General features: G+C 39.9%; 1 protein-coding gene and 2 long non-coding RNA genes across 4 annotated transcripts in view; 2 read left to right on the top strand and 1 right to left on the bottom strand.

The window, feature by feature from the left end:
- LOC135339285 (uncharacterized) overlaps positions 1–20,848 on the top strand; it is a gene marked incomplete in the record, with an annotated part of 254,087 nt that overhangs the window by 66,903 nt on the left and 166,336 nt on the right.
- On the bottom strand, positions 8,020–9,060 carry LOC135340359 (uncharacterized). Of its 2 annotated transcripts, none has more exons than XR_010396332.1 (2): positions 8,615–9,060; positions 8,020–8,262 (listed from the first exon to the last, which is right to left on the bottom strand). It is a non-coding gene; the product is annotated as an uncharacterized LOC135340359 (long non-coding RNA). The 2 variants fall into 2 exon arrangements; XR_010396324.1 differs by having other exon boundaries at positions 8,724–9,060.
- Positions 17,298–18,303, top strand: LOC135340230 (uncharacterized). Its single transcript, XR_010396258.1, has 2 exons — positions 17,298–17,894; positions 17,946–18,303. It is a non-coding gene; the product is annotated as an uncharacterized LOC135340230 (long non-coding RNA).

The raw sequence follows: 20,848 nt of genomic DNA, 5'->3' as shown, positions 1-20,848 counted from the left end.
ACATTAGCTATATATGCTAGCCAAGATACTTACTCCCCTTGTCTGAAAGCCTCAACACGAAAAAAGAATTCATAACAGAGGTGAGCTGTATTAAAGGTAGTACTATACTATACTCGCTTAAATACTCTGATCGGCCGGCTATTATGTGGCCGTATGCCATATAGCTGGTCGGGTAATCTTTGTGGGGCAAAATACATTTAGAACGGCAATAGTCACCATACGTAGTATCAGATTGTGGAGTATGGCCCGCGAGACTACTAGCTAGCTAGCTATAATTATTGAGATTGAGAGAAGAACAGCTGGCCAAACTGAGACCACGCCCCATTTGATTCATATATTGCTGACTCAGCAGTTGGAATCATTCCTGTGTCTAGCTGCTTTGGATTTTTGTAGGTTAGGCCACTCCAAATGAGACTGTTACGGTGGCCGATAGGGGTCACCCGCCTCCGCTTGCCGCCAACTAGCCTCGAATCCACGCCGATTAAAATACGCCGGCTAGCCTCGAATCCACGCCGATTAAAATACGAATCGGCGTGGATTCGAGGCTAGCCGCCAACTAATACCGCGAGCACATTAAATTTGAAATGATTTACCGCGAACGGTAAATCATTTCAAATTTACCGCCCGCGAGCGGTAAAGGGTCACCGCTCCATTTAGCCGCGAGCGGTAAACGAGTGACCGCCTTCTTTTACCGCCCGCGGCGAGGTCCAAAAGTGTTTGGTAAAGGTATGTGTTTCTAATAAGAGCACACCCACGCTATTCTACTAAGAAATCCCTGTGCATAGTCTATGCTTTGTGAAGGTCCTCTGGGATGTGTAATAATTTAAAAGCTCCCCACACAGATGCTGCAAACACAAGGTGCGCTCTTATTAGAATTTCGAGATATCTTGCGATTGTTACCGCTGGCGGCGAGGTTTTTAACCGCGGCGGTTCATGAAGGCGGCCACTCATTTATCGCTCGCGGATAAGTGAGGCGGTCGCTCTTTACCGCTCGCGGGTAGAGAAGGCGGCGACCCTTTACTGCGCACGGCATAGGAGGGCGGCAAGCGGAGGCGGGTGACCCCTATCGGCCACCATAGACTGTAGTTTCCCGTCCAACTCGCGCTTCCTTACCTCCATTATGGCCATTATTTCTCTAATTATCAATGAAAATTAATATTGAAATTACTTTTTTCTTGTTCTTTGTTGCCTCTAAGCACATGGTTGGCTGAATTTTTGGGGCTAATTATTTAAATTTATTGATGACGGACAAATTTATAATTATATTCATAGTAATGAATAATGATAAAAAAACTGCTCACATCCGCTTATAATTTACTGGAGTCTCTGACGGGAAACTACAGTCTCATTTGGAGTGGCCTTAGTTGGTAGGGGAAACCCGTCCCCCCATTTTATGGCTGGGGACGGGCACGCCCATCTAAGGCACTCCTGTCTCTGTGATAAAGCTGCAACATGGAATTGGAGTGTCTCCAACATGAAGAACATCAATTACACTAACAGTCTCAGCTTTCTAGCACCTTTATTTTTATAGTTTGCTCTGTGCCTGCAAGAGGAGGGAGGACACGATTAACCTTTAGCTCTAATTAGCTAATTATCGCGACCTTTTAATGACATTCTTTGAACGATTCATCTTTTTTTTCTTTATAACCTCTACATATTGGGACACACAGAACAGTACTGTAGTATGAGTGACAGGCAATTTTTGCAGGCACAGAGCAAACCATACAAATAAAGGGGTGCTAGAAGCTGAGACTGTTAGTGTCATTGATATTCTTCATGTTAGACTCGCAAGACGTCACTGTTGCAGGCGAACAGTTCGCCTGCAACAGTGACGACTTGCGAGTCTACTTCATGTTGGAGACACTCTGAACTAAACAATTCCATGTTGCAGCTTTATCACAGAGACAGGAGTGCCTGGGGTGCTCCTCATAGGGATCCTGTCTCCAGGATCAAGAGTGCTTCTCACAGAGAAGATCAGAGTGCCTGGGATGCTTCTCACAGGGATCATAGAGATAGGAGTACTTGAGGTGCTTCTATATATAGGGGTCCTATTACCTTCAGGTCCTGACAACTTGGCCATAGGGGTACCTCCAGTAGGAGAAAAGGCTTACTTTGCTCTAGCTCTTGTGTCCAATATGTAGAGGTTATAAAGAAAGAAAAGATGAATCGTTCAATTAAAATGTCGCGATAATTAGCTAATTAGAGCTAAGGTTAATCGTGTCCTTCCTCCTCTGGTAGTGTGCCATCAACTTAGTAAAGAAAAAAAAATTAATGTTGTCCGTTTAAAAATTAGAAATACAAGTGTCCTTTTCGATTATGTAGAGTTGATCTCCTTTCGTCTTCATAATTATGTGGAATACCGTGAGAATAAAAATCATCATAAGTCAATAATGAAATGGTTTCTGAAAGTTCTAAACAGGTGCTTCTCAAGTGAGGGGTATATATTATCAACTACTTCGAGCTGCCTGACCTTGAACACTTTATTATCTTCTATGACATGAATAATGCAATAAGTAAAATGAGTATGTTCAGCCGATATGATGGTGCCATGATCTTTGATACGAATGACGGAGTTCTGAGTGTACCGAACACCTAGACTGGCGGCGACAGCCCCTCGTGTGCGTAGCGCGAGGGGCTGTCGCCGCCAGTCTACCGAACACCATGGATCTTATACAAAGTTTGGCCTGCAAAGATAATTAATTCAGTTATACTAATACTATTACAACACAAGTTTGTATGTGACCAAACTTCTGTGATTAGCAAATCGCTTTGCTCAAGCCACTAAAAGTCTATATATGCATGGTTTGAGTGCATGAACACAGTACGTATACCATATAATTATAGCAACAACTTCTGTAATGGAGGTAAGGACCTATACGAAGACCCTACCAACTCCGTGCCCACTTCCACCAGTATTCAGTGAGAGAGTAAACAGAGCAATAAAAGAGAAACAAATTCACGGAAAAGACAAACTAGCATTAATACGAGAAGCTTCCCTTTTCTATTATGGTCTTTGCCCGAATCCGAAGGGAAATCAGTACGATGAAATGGCTAAGGTTTTGTGTAATAGGTTTGAGCAGCTATAAGAAACAAGATTGTAATTGACCGATGCTATTGGGTGAGTATTATACAATAATAACAATGCATGCATGTATTATACACATAATTGCTAATTTTATAGTCATACAACATGCAGCATACAGTGAAGCAACAGGTTACTATATGTTCTTCCGAAATCGGAGAAGGAGGTCAGTACCGTCAGCGATCAAACCTCTGAAGACAGATAAGGCGCACTTAGTGCAAATAATTGCAGCAAAGCCAGCTGAAGCCGCTCCTGGCCAAGACTCCGTTATCAGTGTGGACGAATGTGCATATACGATCGAAACCACGGTCGGTTGTGCGACCAATTCACCAAGAAAGCGCTTAATAACGCAGCAATTACACAGTTAATAAGGGAGACTCACCAACAAAGAAGGAAGAGAATTGGAGATTCAGGTGACAAGATGTCAATTCTTCTTTTGACATATCATTTCTTCACAAGGAATCAATGGGTAAGTGCATTAGCTCTTTAAATTGTTGATTCAACCATAATTATACACCTAATGTTTTCTTAGTTATTTATTGAGTCTTGAATGTTATAGGTATTGTTGGAGTTCACGCTAATGTGTGGGGAGGAATCCATCTCTCGAATCAGAGATTTTTGGACAAAGATTGTTTCAACTCTGCTGAAGATGGATGGTGAAGTGCCCACTGATTACTCTGAAGAAACTCGGAGCTATACAAGGCACTTCTGTTCATTGCATGACACACAACTCAGGCCCGCAGGAGTAGGCTCTGAAGCTGCAGCTGCTTTTACTTTATACGCATAATTATAGCCGGTAATCAAATATTTTGTCTCCCGAAAATTACCGGCTATACGGATATGATTCATGCAGTAACACAGTAATTCCTTTCATGCCTCATTATTGTGGAAGCACACCTCAAATTTAACTCTTATTTGTTGCAGGTCGGGACTGATATTGAGGAAGTGACAGCTGAAAAGACCTTTGCAGAGCCAAGGCTTGCAATTTTTGCTGACAAGAACATGAATGGCGTGCAAGCGTTCATCCTTGGTGAAGGAAAGGTTCTGTTTGAAGTATATTCGGCGACAGTGTTATTGACTCGATCATCAGCTTGTTTGCAACATACTACGCCTTCTACGTCAGTTACCCCAAGCCATCACCTGCCTCTGGTCTCCTTCTCTTCATACAGGAAGTGTTGATGGGTGTGAAAGAGACATCTGTAAAAAAAACAGTGAGGTATACTCATCATTCATGCATGCACAAATTAACTCGCTAGATCAACATTATAGTTACCCCAACTGTACATTTACTGTTACCAAGTTAGTTACCGAGTTATAGTTACCGAGTGTATCAATTATGATTATGTTATATTCAGTTTCGCTTGACAATTATGTATAATTCCTACGTTCATTTTATTTATATGGTCATATTCTTGTAACCGTGACGTTTTAAAATGACATACCTCTGTTCGACACACCAAAAGTTACAGCATGTTTCAGTTTTGACACAGTAAAAATGACATAATTATATTAATTTGACACCCGTGTTAGTGTGTTAATTTTTGGGAAAGCAGTTTGACACGCGTTTGCATGCTAAATTGACACCTTTCATTTATGTATACACCATGCATAATCATTGTTTATATATGCTTATATATGCATTGTAGCTGTTAGAGTTTATATACAGTCATACTATAACTAGACTGTATTTTCTACTATAGATCGATCTATACTAGCTTAATTAATTGGCAATCAACATAGTACTAGTATACTTTAATGGATGATTACACTAGTTTGACACTCCTTCTGCTTGCAATTGCAGAGACATTCACCATAGCTGTAAAAGGTAAGTTATAGCTATGCATGGTCTCTAGGCATTATTTTGCTATTCTGCAATTAGGTCTGGACATCATGCACCTTGTGTTGTAATGTTACCATAATTATTCAGAGATTGCATGTGGCTGTAATTAGAAGAAAGATAGTACCGTAAAAACTCGCTTTTTAAAGCAACACTTTTACGTTTTCAAAAGTAAAGTTTTAATGTACACACACAAAAAAGTTTTGCTGAATTCCATAGTAAATTTTTTAGGTTTTCTTCCCACTAGTAGTTGTAAAGGTAGTAGCCTATAAAAGGGACCAACTGAGTATTGGGTGTGATGGTGGGGCATAAGTCCCAAATGGATATCTCTTAAAGGAATCTACTGCATTTACACACAGTGCAAGTGCATATAATCCAGTGCATTATGCCATATATAATAATGCAGTGCAATATATGGTAGCCACAGCAGTGATGCAACATGCCATATACTGAGCACTGGATTGCTTTGATCTGCCCACTCACTGGGCAACAAGTGTCGCTTATATAGAGTGTCACCTTAAATTGAGGTTTTACGGTACCGTATATAGCGGGAAATTTTCATGGGGTGCAAAAATTTCCCGTTTTTCAAGGCAAATAAGTTAACGCGAAAGTAAACTGGGAGACTCGATCTCCCACGCACCAGTGCAAAGCATGTGTGCATGGGGTTTCCTGGATTGAAACGCAAATAATTTATTAGTATATATATACCCGTGAATAATTATTTCTGCTGAGGGCTCTAGGGCCAAAATAATAGCGAAAATTTACACCCACAAAATTTTCCCGCTATACGACAATGGCTCACAATTTATGGCCAGTGTATATAGATGTTACCGTATCGTCTTTCTTCTAATTACAGTACCACCCTATAAGAAGCGCTCTATACCAATTGAGCAGCAATGGTTTTGCTGGGGCTTATATAATTACATGTAGTTATTATAGAAAGAAATAAAGCGGCCTAAAATCAATAATCTCTAAATTATAATTCATACATTTGACATAATAAAAATTATAGCCTTCACTGCCAAATGATGTGTTCTGGAACACACTTTTGGGATGTTGGGATAACTGTTTAAATTTGACATGCTTAAAGGTGTTTCGTAACACGTAGCTGTTGTGTGTTGCTGAGCACATATCTAGCACATGCATACAGTGCCGTTGCTCTATGTTATTTAGCTTGGTGTTGATTTTAAATTGCAATTTCAATGAAATGACTGTACATTTAACACAAATCAAAAACACATCTATAATAACAACGACTATTTATAATAACAATAGTTATAAATTATCATCATCATAGTGACAACACATTACTGTTAATGACAGCACATCACATGTTTCCTTTTTGACGAAAGAGCGCACAGCAGCACATTTTTATTGCAGTCATCTTGTCCTATAAATGTAAATAATTTACATGATCGTATCACACATAGTCATAGTATTTCACCAGCTTACCACATGAATGGCCTTTGGAAGCTCTATGTAGTGCTGCAGTAGTCTAGTGTATATTCTTCAGGAAAGCTAAATACTCAGTGCATGCAGTCATAGATAAAAGGATAGGAAATACTTAGAGCCTCGAAAACTATCCGCGTTTCCCCCCCCGGGATTTATTCGAGGCCTGTACATGGGAAAAAATGGCCAAAAACACAAAAAAGAGACATTGTCTTACTGTCTGTGTGAGAATCCTGCTGCTAAACTTTTACTTCTGTTTAATACTTGAGGCTATATGACACACAGTACACTACTTATTTAGGTTGTTCTAGCTGTATTATAGGTGTTATTGGTACAGAAACACCCTGAAGTAGTGAAAGCGATGTTTCCGGCTGTACCTCTAGCTACATCCTAGCAATCCCAAAAAAGTTTCTGTTATTTATAAATGATACCTAGTATAAAGGGACATTAAATTGAAGTTGTAGGGAGACTTGGAAAGGTTTGAATTTTCCAAAACAGCCGTAAAAGTAGTTTTCCTGGGGGTTTGAGAGCAAAACACGGCTGTATCTTAGCTCAGTGTATGTATTTTATATGCAGCTTATGGGATCACGTGATCCGTTTCCAATCTTTTATCTATGATGCAGTTAGTACAGTACAGAGCTCTGGAGCTAAATTGAGTTCTTCTCCAAACTGTTGTTGATTTTAATTAAAGCACACTAGATCTACATGTTCTTCAAGCCTCAATGCGCATGCGCACACAGAAGGTCATGGACTTAGTCACTTAGCTCCAAATACATACATGTACATGTTATTGTAGAGATTCTACATGCAGGCTTCTATACTATATAGTCTATAGCCATACTTTTAGGACCTGGATTTCTGGATTTGCAAAGTATAAAGCTTCCTTTGAGAGTGATAACAAGTTGTTTCCCGCATTTGCAGCATTTCAACTCTTATTTCACTTGCACATACTTAGCACTTTGGTGACCTAACTGTACTAAGTGGAACATAAATATTAATTCTGTTATCTGAAAAAGTAAAAAGACTTTCAGTACTTTACTATAATGTCTACACTTATAATGTGCAAATACTAATAATTATAATTATACCATTCTAACGTCTATAATTATAGCACCACTCCAATAAGTATAAGTGCCAAAGTAGCTATTTGTATGCGCGCCATGCACTGTAAAACCACAATTGTGTCGCTGCAATTAGAAGACAGACGATAGTTAGATCGTATAATATCAATCTATTGTGCCTAAATGGACAACTGAAAGTAACACAGAAATTTGTTTATAATTACCATAGATAGTAAAGGAAAGGGATTGGAAACGCATTACATCATACGGCTCAATCCTATGTACTGACCTTAACCTCGATTACAGGCCCTTCATTGCGGCGTAAATTTGAGGCCACATTGATATTGAATGTGCCACAAGCTCAAGCTCAGGCTGTAGAGTACCTCAAGAAGCTCATACTGTGGACAGTGTAGTAAAGCATAGATTGAACTCTTCAATCTATGGTTAAAGGATAAAGGCTTCATGATGGCATCCATATCAGCAAAAAAGCTAGATCTATTTTATTCACGACAAAAACGTATTTATTATCTTACTGAACTTGAGTCTTGACACTAATCATAAGCATGATAAGTGTGTACTGTACTCTATAAGAATGTCATAATTATAATATTAAAGTGGTTGCAGAGAGAATTAAAAACAAAAACAGTGTATACACACAAGCAAAAATAAACACGTACATGTATACTTAATTAATATGAGGTGAGGTTACTACGTGTCTTATGGATGACATTGTTGAATTCATGTCTTCCTAGATGCTTTTGTTTTGTTGAGAGAGAGTGGGATCTGGTTGAGGAGGACTTGCACTTTTTCTTACGAGATTTTTGCTTCACATCCTAAAAAGACAATTAATTAAAAAACATGATATAAAAGTTGTTGTAAATCACGATTGGATGCCCTGATCGCTCCAAAATAAGTTGCATACTACATTCTAGCATGAGTACTACAATAATATAAAACAATACAGCTGATCTGCAAAAGTCTATTTGAGAAATAGCTTCCACAAAATTGTCACTATAGTACAAAATATTTTACTTAAAGCAGAGTGTAACTCACTAATCCATGCAATATGAGGCTTATGCTACATATCATACTATAGCTCTATTATGTAAGAACAAGATTCTCTCATAATTATAACCAATCCATAATACCTTACATTGAGCAATAGAGCTTCTGCAAACAACTCACCCTAACTTTCAAGGTTGAAAAACACTTTTTGGTGTGCAATACACCATCCAAACTTTATGGGACCACTACCATTGGAAAGCTTATGTTTTTATGTACCCAAACAGCTTACTTGATTGGCTTGAACGCTGAAAGAATGATCTTAAAGTCCAAAAATATAGCTCAAAAAACAACAAATGACCTTTTGACTAACAATGAATAACATTAAAAATCGTAAGTAGGATCGTACCATCCAAACTTCTGTTGAAAACATTGGTGCACGTGATGCGTTTCCAATCCCTTTCCTATGTAATTACAGTAGACTCTCGCTATTCCGGCTCCCTGAAGTACGGCCACCTCGATATACCGGCCATTTGGCTTGGCACGGAATGCTAGCTATATGTTTACTGCACAAAACTCACCCTGAAGTACGGCCACTCGCTATTCCGGTTACCGGCCAGTGCTGGCTGTCCCAATCAATTTATATGTGTGTTACGGCCGGATATGACGTTTTGGGTGTGGTTTAGCAAATAAAATTGAATTACACTTAAATAGAGAACATCATTATCCTACATTATCCTCGAGACAAGAACCGCAAAAGTAGTAATTAGATTCGAGGTAAGGTCGTTTTTAAGCCGCGGCTATTTCCTGAGCTACAGCCACATCTGATTATATATGCACATGGTCCCAAGGGTGACCGGATTAGCGAGAGTCTACAGTGCAACAACCAAAGAGAGTAGATTTTTTTTTTGGTACACATTTTTTACATTTTGTGGCATATCTTCTAAAGTAAAAGTGATATGATCTATTTGAGTGCAGGAACTGAAAGTTCAACTATTGGCGCTTCCATTGGACCACCACCTGTTACATCACATGACATCATCAGTATAAAATGGCTGTCTGAAGATGTGTATTTCCGAAAATATGTTAGGAATAGAAGTAGCTTATTTGTTTGAGTTAAGATCTGAAATTTGTTGTGCATGTACCTGAGTATATTGCTCATCTTTTGAGCTTCAACGGAAGTCTGGGCTACTAGTAAGTTCTGAGAAATACTGCATTTTGTTGTTTTTTGGTGGCAAATATGTTAGGAATACAACTTTCGATTTTATATTAGTTAAGGTCTGACTTTTGAGCACCATGTACTACAATAGTGTACTTTTCATCTGTACTAACTTACAGGAGTTAGGCTAGCCTCTTCTTTGCTAGAGCGGCCCATCTTGTCAAAAACAGTGCTTTTTATGACTTTTGGGGCGATTTGGCTACGTAGTAAGCTCAATTGCCACGCCCCTGTGACACGGAATGACCAGCACCAACTGTGTATTTGCAGGTAGACATCGCATGACCTTTGGATGTAGCAAATAACAACAAGATGATTTGTGATGTCACAAATCAATGAATATCATTGCATACGCCAGCAAAAGTAGCAAAACGGAGCAAAATCACCGTTTTTGACAAGGGCCGCTCTAGCAAAGAAGATACTTGTTTAGCTCCTGTAAGTTAGTGCAAATGAATTTTACACTATTGTAGTACATCCTTCTCAAAAATCAGACCTTAACTAGCATAAAATCGAAAGTTGTATTCCTAACATATTTGCCACCAAAAAACAACAAAATGCAGTATTTCTCAGAACTTACTAGTAGCCCAGACTTCAGTTGAAGCTCAAAAGATGAGCAATATACTCAGGTACATACACAACAAATTTCAGATCTTAACTCAAACAAATAAGCTACTTCTATTCCTAACATATTTTTGGAGGTACACATCTTCAGACAGCCATTTCATAGATATGATGTCATATGATGTAACAGGTGGTGGTCCAATGGAAGCGCCAATAGTTGAACTTTCAGTACCTGCACTCAAATAGATCATATCACTTTTACTTCAGAAGATATGCCACAAAATGTGAAAAATAAAAAAAATAAAAAAAAATCTACTCTCTTTGGTTGTTGCACTGTACTGTACACTTAATAGAAGACTATATTTACCCCAATCTAAGGTAGTGATCATGGTACACTTTCTGTCTGCCTAATACCTTATAGTCTATAGTGTATAATTATAGTCTATCGTGTATGTATACACAGCCCAACAGTTTACAATTGAGCCTGAGTCAGTGGTACGAGCCGAGGGATTATTGGCAGAGTTCAAGTGCCTGTCTCCTGGAGCACTATAGCTCACCCTTGGTTTGTGAGTGGCATCCAGACCACAAGCCCTAACAGTTCATTTGAAATCAGAGTAGCTGGAGGCACTTCTGGTCATCCCTCAGTGCTGACCATCCCAGCCAGCTTACAGTTCAACAACACAGTGTCATTCAGTGTCTTGCAGCTTCAGTGACTAGTGAAGTATTCTCAAGGAATGCAACATTGATAGTTGGTGAGTTGTATATAGATATTATAGAGAGTACACCTATAGACACGGTTGCCTTGATTTAATAAGGCCTTTTTTCTCAGAGCGTGTATCTATTGAAGTGGTGAATAGTAAAACCCACCTTGTTGTCTCTGTGACGAATAACTTCACTCTGAATAATGATACCTATCGTGTGGACATCTCGCTTACTGCTCTGGGCACCAATGAGATGGTTGCACTCCCTCCTATAAATGGGCACAGTTTAATTACGGATACCCTAACCACACTGTCTGTGATATACTCACCTTCACTGTGACTCCAATTAGTGAGTCAGGAATGGAAGGAAGATCCTGTGAACCTGCAGTCCCTGGGTTTTTCACACGAGTAACAGGTATACTGCACATGCAGTACATTTTGTATATTGATATTTTCACTCAGCTCTTCTTCCACGTGCAGGTGATAGCATTGCCCCACTCATCAGTCAGAATGGAGATGTGTTGGTGAAAATAGTGACTCTCATTGATGTGGTAACTGAAACTTTACCATTAGCATTATTATGTTTAGTGCTCCATTTTGCAGGTGCCTAACTGCCGCAACTTTACTCATTACCGAATAGACTCAGATGCTTTGCCAGGTCCCATCACTGAGATCATACAATACCCGCTGACTGTGCTGAGTTTCCCTCTTCCCTCTGACATAATAACCAACATCACTGTCACACTTACTGCACTGGGGGGTGTTGAACTGATTATCCAAAATATAGCAATACGTACGCCATAATAATTATTGTATATCAATAATTATAATCTAATTGTGTATATACATGTTTTATCCTTGTAGGAACAACTGATGTTCAAAATTTGACGGTAGACATTTGCCCTGAAGGAAACTGTATTAGTGTGAGCATTGAGTATGTTGAAGGTACCCTCTCTCCCGGAGCTCTCGTCTGTGTGATACATATCACTGATGGAGAGTTGGATTTTGGTAGCATAAAAGTGATTACCATACCTGGTAGCAGGAGTGACAATTTCACAATATTAGCTGTTCCCAGTGGAAACTACAGAGTGATTACGTTCGATCTTGAACGCAATTTTCTGCCGAGAATGCCCATCTCAATAGCAGCTGACAGCAGGGACATATATCTGTTATGGTGCCCTCAGGAGATGGTGATCATGTGTATATATAGTGTCACTTCTCCTATTCATTTTGTATAATTATATAGGACAACCTCCCAGTTGTGAAGGCGTTTCTGTCACAAAGTTGCCAAATGGAGATGCACAAGTGACTTGTGCTGACCCTGATGTCGTTTGTCTTGTTTTGTTTCAGTCTACCATCAATCTTGACAGAATTTTAGTTGCTCTCATTGACTCATTTGCAAGTTCAACGACCTTCTCTGTCAGTGACACCTTTGCTAATGGCCATGTGATAGTCTACTCTTGGAATAGCTCACAATCCATCTTCGACGGGAAGGTATCACTCATTAGGCAACTCAATCCACCAACAAGTAAGTGTATTTGGTAGCCCATTTTCGTTACAGTTTACTGTGTTGTGTACATGCAGGTGCACCTTCTACCTTGTCTCCCTTGTCTCCTACCGACCCCCCTGTACCTGTTACTGGGTCTCAATTTCCATTGGCCACAGGAGTAATAGCTGGTAAAGCGAATAGTGTTTAGCTAAAATTACATGCACCTATATATAATTATAATAGGGATAACTGTGGTGGTCATTCTGCTAATGCTTGTAGTCATTATTGTTGGAGCAGGCATTGTAGTTGGTCTAAAAAAAAGACAAAAGGTGCAAAATGAAGGTAAATAATGAAACTTTCGTCTTGCTTGCTATCTATGTTACTTTGATAATAATTTTATGCAGATGGAAGAGTTGATTGGTGCTCAACGTTTCCAGGAATTGAGCAGCCTAACGAAGCTTATGCTCCAGTACTCAAGATCAAGAGGAACATTGCCTATGAGCAAACAAAGAAACCACAGATCAATGAAACACAAGCTCTGGCAACAACAAAGGGAGAGTACGAGAGCATTGACCCAGTTCATGAGTACGAAGATGTGCTCCCGAAAACTAATTTATAGCTCAACATTGTAAACTTTACACTTTTATAATAGTAGCTCAACATTGTATAAACTGTTTCAATTGGGTGCCAGCAGAGCCTCTAATATATAGGTCACATAATTTGTGTAGTCTTTTTTCAGACTACACAAATTTAATTATCAACTTAAGAACCACACTGTCTGTGATATATTCTCCTTTACTGTGACTCCAATTAGTGAGTCAGGAATGGAAGGAAGATCTAGTGAACCAGTCACTGGGTTCTTCACACGAGTAACAGGTACTGTGAATTAAAAATATTATAATGTGTGTTTTGCTTAACAATTACCACAGATAATACCAATGTAGCTCCCTTCATCAGTCAGGGAGGAAATGTGTTGAGGAAAATAGTACATCTCGGTGGTATGGTAAGAGACGTATTGACTGTAAGACACCTTTATTCAGTGCACCTCTCAGGTACCCAACTGTACCAACTTCACCTCCTACCAAGTGACCTCTGGCGTATTGGCACCCATCAATGAGACCATCAAAGATCCCCAAATAATAAATGTCTCTCTTCCCACTGACCGAATAATCAACATCTCTGTGACGCTTAATTCGATCACAGGTGTGCGCCTCATATTCAAGGACATGCTAATCAGTATGTCGTGTTATTCAGTAGTAGTTACAGTAGAACCTCAATTATCCGGCTTGGCAATTTTCTCTGAAAATGGGCGTGTTCCTTAATGCGAATGTGCAATTACCTGCTGTTACCGTGGACACAAGCATGTTTATTTTTTGCCAGGGTTTCATCTAGTGGGGGGGGGGGGTTCCCCCAAAATGTGTGTATAATAATAACATCATCACATATTTAGTACTGTACACATGTATACGATGTGCAATATGTAACTATATCTACTGTGATGCACTAGTATGTAATAAGGGGTGTGATCAACACATGTGGGAGTGTCCAAACATTTTGCGGCGTGCGTAAACCTCCCCCCCCCCAAACTTTTAATCCTAGATGAAACTGTTTGCGCCACAGACACTGCTGTTTATCAATGAAGTGGGTGATCAAGGCATGATAGTTTATCCATTCGATTATATCTGGCATATTAAGTTATCCGGTCTGCCTCTGGAACCAAGTGTCCGGATAATTGAGGTTCTACTGTATTTAATATTTATGCCTCGGTGCGCATGCGCAAGCAAGGTACCGTATAGCGGGTATATTTCGAGGGTATAAATGTTCGCGGTTTTCGCGGTTTTCGCCTGTACCGCGAAAATTTATACCCACGAAAATTTATGAATAGTAGGCGTGTTCAGTATTCTGGATTCGAGGCTAACGGTGTGGAGGTACAGCTGCATGTTGATGTGCGCATGCGCCAAAAGGCTGGAACTCAGACCACGAAAATAAAATCCGCAAAATCCATTGTAATGGTCCATCCGCGAAAATTTACACCCTCGAAATATACCCGCTATACGGTATATACGGTAGTGTGTTTGTGTGTCTGTGTGTGTGTAGACTGTTTCAGCTGCTCAAGGATCAATGAAGTGCAAGTAAGAGTTTCTATAGGCTTTTGGCTTGGTATTTGTGGATTTGCAAAATAAAGCTTCGTTCTCGAGTTATGCCTAGTTTTCAGTGCTTACTTGATTGCTGCCTTTTCAGAAGAGTCCGTAGCAAAACAAAAGATAGGATCTAACTAAACTGGAACAAAATTAACGCTTATTTTATTCAGGGTTTTACTCGATCAACTAGCTACGGTCAACTTTAATCATAGATATAAGAAGGGAGAGGGATGGGAAACGCTACGTAAATAGCATTGACCATCCGCGTTTCGGTCAATGTTTTCTTCTTTATTTCCTCCAACCCATGCTTTTAGCTAGTACTATATGGGGTGCCGTTTGTGTCAAAATATTGATGACAAAAACATAAGGTTTTGGTGGTATTTACTAAACATTTGAGGGTATTATTTTGGTAAACAACTGAGGGTATTTAGCAAAGGACTGAGGGTATTTACTAAACAACTGAGGGTATATTTAGCAAAGGACTGAGGGTATTTAGCAAAGGACTGAGGGTATTTACTAAACAACTGAGGGTATTTACTAAACAACTGAGGGTATTTAGTAAATGTCTGAGGGTATTTAGCAAAGGACTGAGGGTATATTTAGTAAACAACTGAGGGTATTTAGCAAAGGACTAAGGGTATTTAGTAAACAACTGAGGGTATTTACTAAACAACTGAGGGTATTTAGCAAAGGACTGAGGGTATTTAGCAAAGGATTGGGGGGGTATCATGATCATGTTTAGTAAAAAAAACTGAGGGTATTTAGCAAATGACAGAGAGTATTTAAGTAAATAATTGACTAATCTGTAATCTGCTCCTGGTATTAGGGAGATGTGCAGGGCACAAGGTTGTGCGCATGCACAGTGTGCAAGACTTCTTCTAAAATTCTCTGCTGTGCCCAGATGAATTCACACTCTGTTAAGAAGAGTAGACAAACGCCTACTATATAGTAGTGTTGACCTTGACTCGCTGAAGAGAATACGTTTACTAAATCCCCTCAGCCATTTACTAAATGCCTTCAGTTATTTGCTAAATCCCCTCAGCCATTTGCTAAAGTACTCTCAGTCGTTTGCTAAATGTCCTCAGTTGTTTGCTAAATCTCCTCAGTTGTTTGCTAAATCCCCTCAGTTGTTTGCTAAATCCCCTCAGTTGTTTAGTAAATACCCACAGACATTTACTAAATACCCTCAGTTGTTTACTTAAATACCCTCATGCAGTCCTTTGCTATAAATACCCTCAGTTGTTTAGTAAATACCCTTAGTCCTTTGCTAAATACCCTCAGTCCTTTGCTAAATACCCTCAGTTGTTTAGTAAATACCCTTAGTCCTTTGCTAAATACCCTCAGTCCTTTGCTAAATACCCTCAGTTGTTTACCAAATACCCTCAAATGTTTAGTAAATACCACCAAAACCTTGTGTTTTTGTCATCAATATTTTGACACAAACGGCACCCCATAGGGCTATAAACTAGCTACTGAGCTCCATGTATTAGCAATGGCTAGTGGAACAGTCACAACAAGGTAGCAGCAATAGTTAGTGAGACCCTCCAAGCAGTAAAAAGCAGCTTGGACAGCAAATTCTTGAGAGGAGCTCTGTCTGTACCGTTGAGTATTCATTCCAGTACAGTCACAGACATGATAGAGAATTATGGAAATGTAGCAAATTTCTGTCGTAAATTACTGTGCCGATACGATGAACCAAATATCAATGAATATACAAAGAGGAATTTACCTACATTCAATCATTGATGTAACTTTCTAAATGGGTACACAAAAAGTCTGCTTTTAAAAACCAGCTTACTAAGACAAACATGAACATTACTTAGTTACCAACCTAAAGCCAAGTGGCTTTGATTTTACTTGCATACAATGCCCAGCTACTTAATTAATGAAAGCACCGCAGGTACTGATGCCTCGGTGGAGATGCCAAAGCTACATAACATGAAGCTACTAATAGCTTTTATACTGATTAACATTTTTGCAATAATTATTTTGCTGCATGCAGACTCAAAGAGTGGGTAATGATCGACCATGATTGTTGTTAAAAACGATCGATGCCAAAAGTTCAAGTCTAAAATTAATGGCTGCCATCAACCAGAGATACAAAAGAAAGGGGATTGGAAACGACCGCCCACGCCCTATGTAAAAGGACTGACATCCGGTGAAGCACTCCGTGTAATTATTGCGCTCGCAAATAATTACATGGAGGACTGTGCTACGGTTTTGTATCCCTGGTTTCTAGCTCTCCTATCCACTAGAGATCACTCAGGGCCTGGGAGATACTTGAGAGAAGTAAGCTTATACCACTGACAAGCTCTAAGTCCGTTGTCTTTACTCTGTTTCCAATTTTTTTGAGTTTAGCTTGAATTACTCTATGTCAACTTTTCTCTGTCCCTCCTGTGAAGTCAAAACAGCAAAGGACATTGCTTGACTTGGTTATTATGTATCTAAGTGCTACATAGAATGGCTTCATGCTATAAATAAGCTGTACTGTTCATAAACGTTTGCAGTATAGTCCTTCAAACTGCTTTAGTATACTTTTAGACACACCACGGGCCTGTCCCTCCTACGACTTCATAGTAAAGGCTATTTCTTCTTGCATAGCATTTATTTGTCTAGTAATAGTGGCTGCGTTGCTTAGTCGACTTTTTAGAGCTAAATTCTCTTTACTTTTTAGAAAAATCAACATTAAAAATGATCAATTTCACTGTTTCTATGTACAGCACATTGTAGAGCAGTCAAGACAGGTAATGAGCTAGCCTCGATCCCAGGCCGAGTTTTCGCTTTTATAACGGTTAGGCGAACAACTGGGCCTGGTACTAGTTGTCTGCGCATGGTCAATCGTTCGTCAGATTCTGACGAATGGATATTCTCGTTCACTTTCGTGACATTTATATTCGTGTACTATCGTGTACTAGAAGTCAGTTCCCGTTTTATCATTATTGGAATCGATTGGAATGGCTCTTAGCTGAAGCTTCTCTCTTCTCTGAAGCTTATTTTGAAGACTGAACAACAAGGGAAGAGGTATAAAGCTTTGTCAAGCTTGTTAAGGTCAGATATTTTTGTGTGGGCCCTATGGCCGGCTATGCTATCAAGTCTTGTTCATGTTTGGCAAGAATGTAGGTAGACTATAGTTTCATCATTAATATGGTGGATCAAGTGAAGAGTGTGAGCTAGAGAACTTGGTGCTGCCATCATCAGCTCGTCGACAATGACACTATAACCGAGAAATTTAATATGTATAGATCTACACGTATTTAAAATGTCTACTTCTCTGTACAGGAGCAATGGCTAATATCCAGCTATCCCAACAGTGCTCCTCTTGGCTATACTAACGGACGAGACTGGACAGTTTGAGGTAAGGGTTTAACCGTCTTTGGTTTCTTTTAATATTGTCCTATACTCACAGACACAGGACTGGAGTATGACCTGCTCATTCGAGCGTTGCTGGGTAGCTCAGAGACATCAAGAGAATCTACGTTTTCTCAAGCAATGAGTTACGAGTTGGGGCCTAGAATCAGAGAAGTCCAGCAGCCTGCTAAATCTTTTTGAAACGTAATTTGAAGGCATTCAATCATCCTGAAGTTGCCCTGGGTCACTGTAATTGTGCTGCAGCACAACTGGCAACTCCCCAGGCCTTTGTGAAGCAGCTCCCTATGTGCATCTTTTGTGTACTCACTCTGTGCATTTTCTGTGTACAAATTTCTATTATTGATTTATTAAATATTTTTGCCGACCACAAATATACAATGAAAATTTGACGCATGCGCAGACAACTAGTACCAGGCCCAGTTGTTCGCCTAACCGTTATAAAAGCGAAAACTCGGCCTGGGATCGAGGCTAGTAATGAGCATGCTGACTATAAATATAATCCTTTGTAGTTTTAGCCACGCCCTATAACGCAGAATGCTTCACGCAAAAATTTCGTAAAAATTTCGTTTCCAATCCCCTTTCTTTTGTATCTCTGCATCAACAGAGCCTTGCAGCTCTCTTCCTCACTCTTGCAGCTACCAATAGCTAGCGTTCTAGTGCAGAGCTAACTACTAAGTAGAGTAGCAACACTCGGTAAACAAGTTTGGCTATGTGCTCTTCTGACAGCTGAAAAGGCTGCAATGGCATTCCAAGTAAGCAAAAAACTAGGCATAACTCGACAATGAAGCATTATTTTGCAAATCCACGAATTAAAACCCAAGTAAACATGACTAGAAGCCTATAGAAACTCTTACTTGCACTTGATTCATCCTTGAGCAGCTGTAGCAGTCTACACAGACAGACAGACAGACAGACAGACAGACAGACACACACAGACACACAAACACACTACCGTATACCTCGCTTGCGCATGCGCACCGAGGCATAATTAAGAAAGAGGGAATCATTAATATTTTGGGCTGTAGTCACAGCCTCTCCTTGTAGAAGGTACACAAAGCGACTAGATAGAGCCGAAACGATAATACAACACTCAAAAAACTGCCTTTGAAAGTTTTCAAGCTCTTGGTGAGATACACAACGCTTCTATATGATGCACAGTAGGTGTGGATGCTCAGCACAGTACTAAGAGTCCCAGTGGGGAGCTGTGAATGATAGTAATAACATTTCCCGCTGGGTTGGCGAGGTGTCTAGAGCCGAAACGCGGATCAACCTTTTGGCATTACACAGAAGTAGACTCGCAAGCCACTCCCTTTTATCTGATTGGACGGGGGCGGGAGAAAAGGGACTGGTGACTCTGGGCTACAGCTTCTGTCTCACCAGAATTTGGGTAGAGATTATTCATTGATTTTTCCACGTGATCCAAAAATTGCATGAGGTTAATTAAGTAGAATTGCGTAGCCTGCAAAAGTGATCGCGGGCTTTCTTAGCTACAGTTTGAGAATGGCTGCTAGTGCTAGAAAAGAGAAGATGATGGAGTAATAACGACATCAGGCATTCAGCTAGGATATAGTCATGTGAGACACCAGCAGAGATTAGCTGTGTTTCAGTTTTACGTGATGAGAACTGGCAGCCGAAAGTCAGTGTGTTAGATTTATTGGTTGCCTAAAGCTTTTAATAACCTGTACAATACAGGACAGATAATGGCAGAGGGCAGCATTTGAATTGAGAGTAGTCAGACTTGTACAAGCTGTCTTAAATCGCTGCCACCCCTCGGCTCAAAGAAGGACTGCCAAGATTTCTACGTTCATCAGCTGTTCCATGCTATTATTATTATTAAATCCACAAGTTGTGGCACAACAGACACTGGTACAAGGATCTATAATATCAAAAGGCTGGCTAGATAGATCTGTATACTTGTCTTCTGTGTACGTACATGTACATAATTATGTTATTATACCCTCTCCCTGGCACATGTCAGATCACGTGCAAGGGAGTGGTCTGGGGCCAGACTATCCCTTCTTATGCTTTAGTAGAGTGTCATGTGACCCAAGCTCCGCCCTCACTAGTAATTGCAGACGTTTGCCACCCACGCACGTGATAAACATTCCAAAGCAATGGCGTCACGCACATGATTATAACAAAATTCCATGTCATTTTAATTTGGACAGTCCCCTGAGACCGGTGGCCAGAGTTGTCTAGCGTTGTTTCAATCTAAAACCTCTCCAACCTCTCTTGATCCGATGGTGATGATTGGTTTTATTGAACCACCTAATGACAGAACTGTTGTCATTCTTAGTACCACTTCTGATGTTTATGTGGTAGTGTACACTTGGAATAGTGATTCTGGTGTATGAGGTGTTATCTATGTCAAAATGACTATGACAATGTATACACACGCGTGCATCCATGTGCACATTACAATATGCATGTCAACATGCATATGCACGTTACAATAAGTATGCATGCATGCAACATGCATGTCAACATAATATATACACATTATAACATGCATATACACGTTACACAATTATCAAGTCAATAATAATTATATGGTATGTGCTAGCCTCGATTCCAGGCCGCTCTTCCTCGAAGAGAGGCCTGGAATCGAGGCTAGCACATCCTTGTAAAGGAGGCTAGGTATGTGCATGCATGTATACTTACACTATGCATGTATCCGGATATTGAGAGTAATTACACTGTAATTTTGTAGGCGGAAAGGATGGAGTCTAGATTGATTATGTGGTCATTGGGTCAAGGTGCAAGTGCTCATTAAAAATTATATAATAGGACTAGCACAATAAATTTATCATTGACGCGAGTAATCTTGTCAGCCATTTATATCACAGCTAACTAGCTAGCTAGAGTCTGCTACACTGTCGGTACTTCTTCTTCCTTATTTTTCTCGCCTCCAGATTTGGAGAGCAGCCAACAAGGGCAGAT

Source organism: Halichondria panicea, chromosome 1, assembly GCF_963675165.1.
Source record: "Halichondria panicea chromosome 1, odHalPani1.1, whole genome shotgun sequence".
Classification (NCBI taxonomy): domain Eukaryota; kingdom Metazoa; phylum Porifera; class Demospongiae; order Suberitida; family Halichondriidae; genus Halichondria; species Halichondria panicea.
This window is presented reverse-complemented; position numbering and strand designations above follow the sequence as displayed.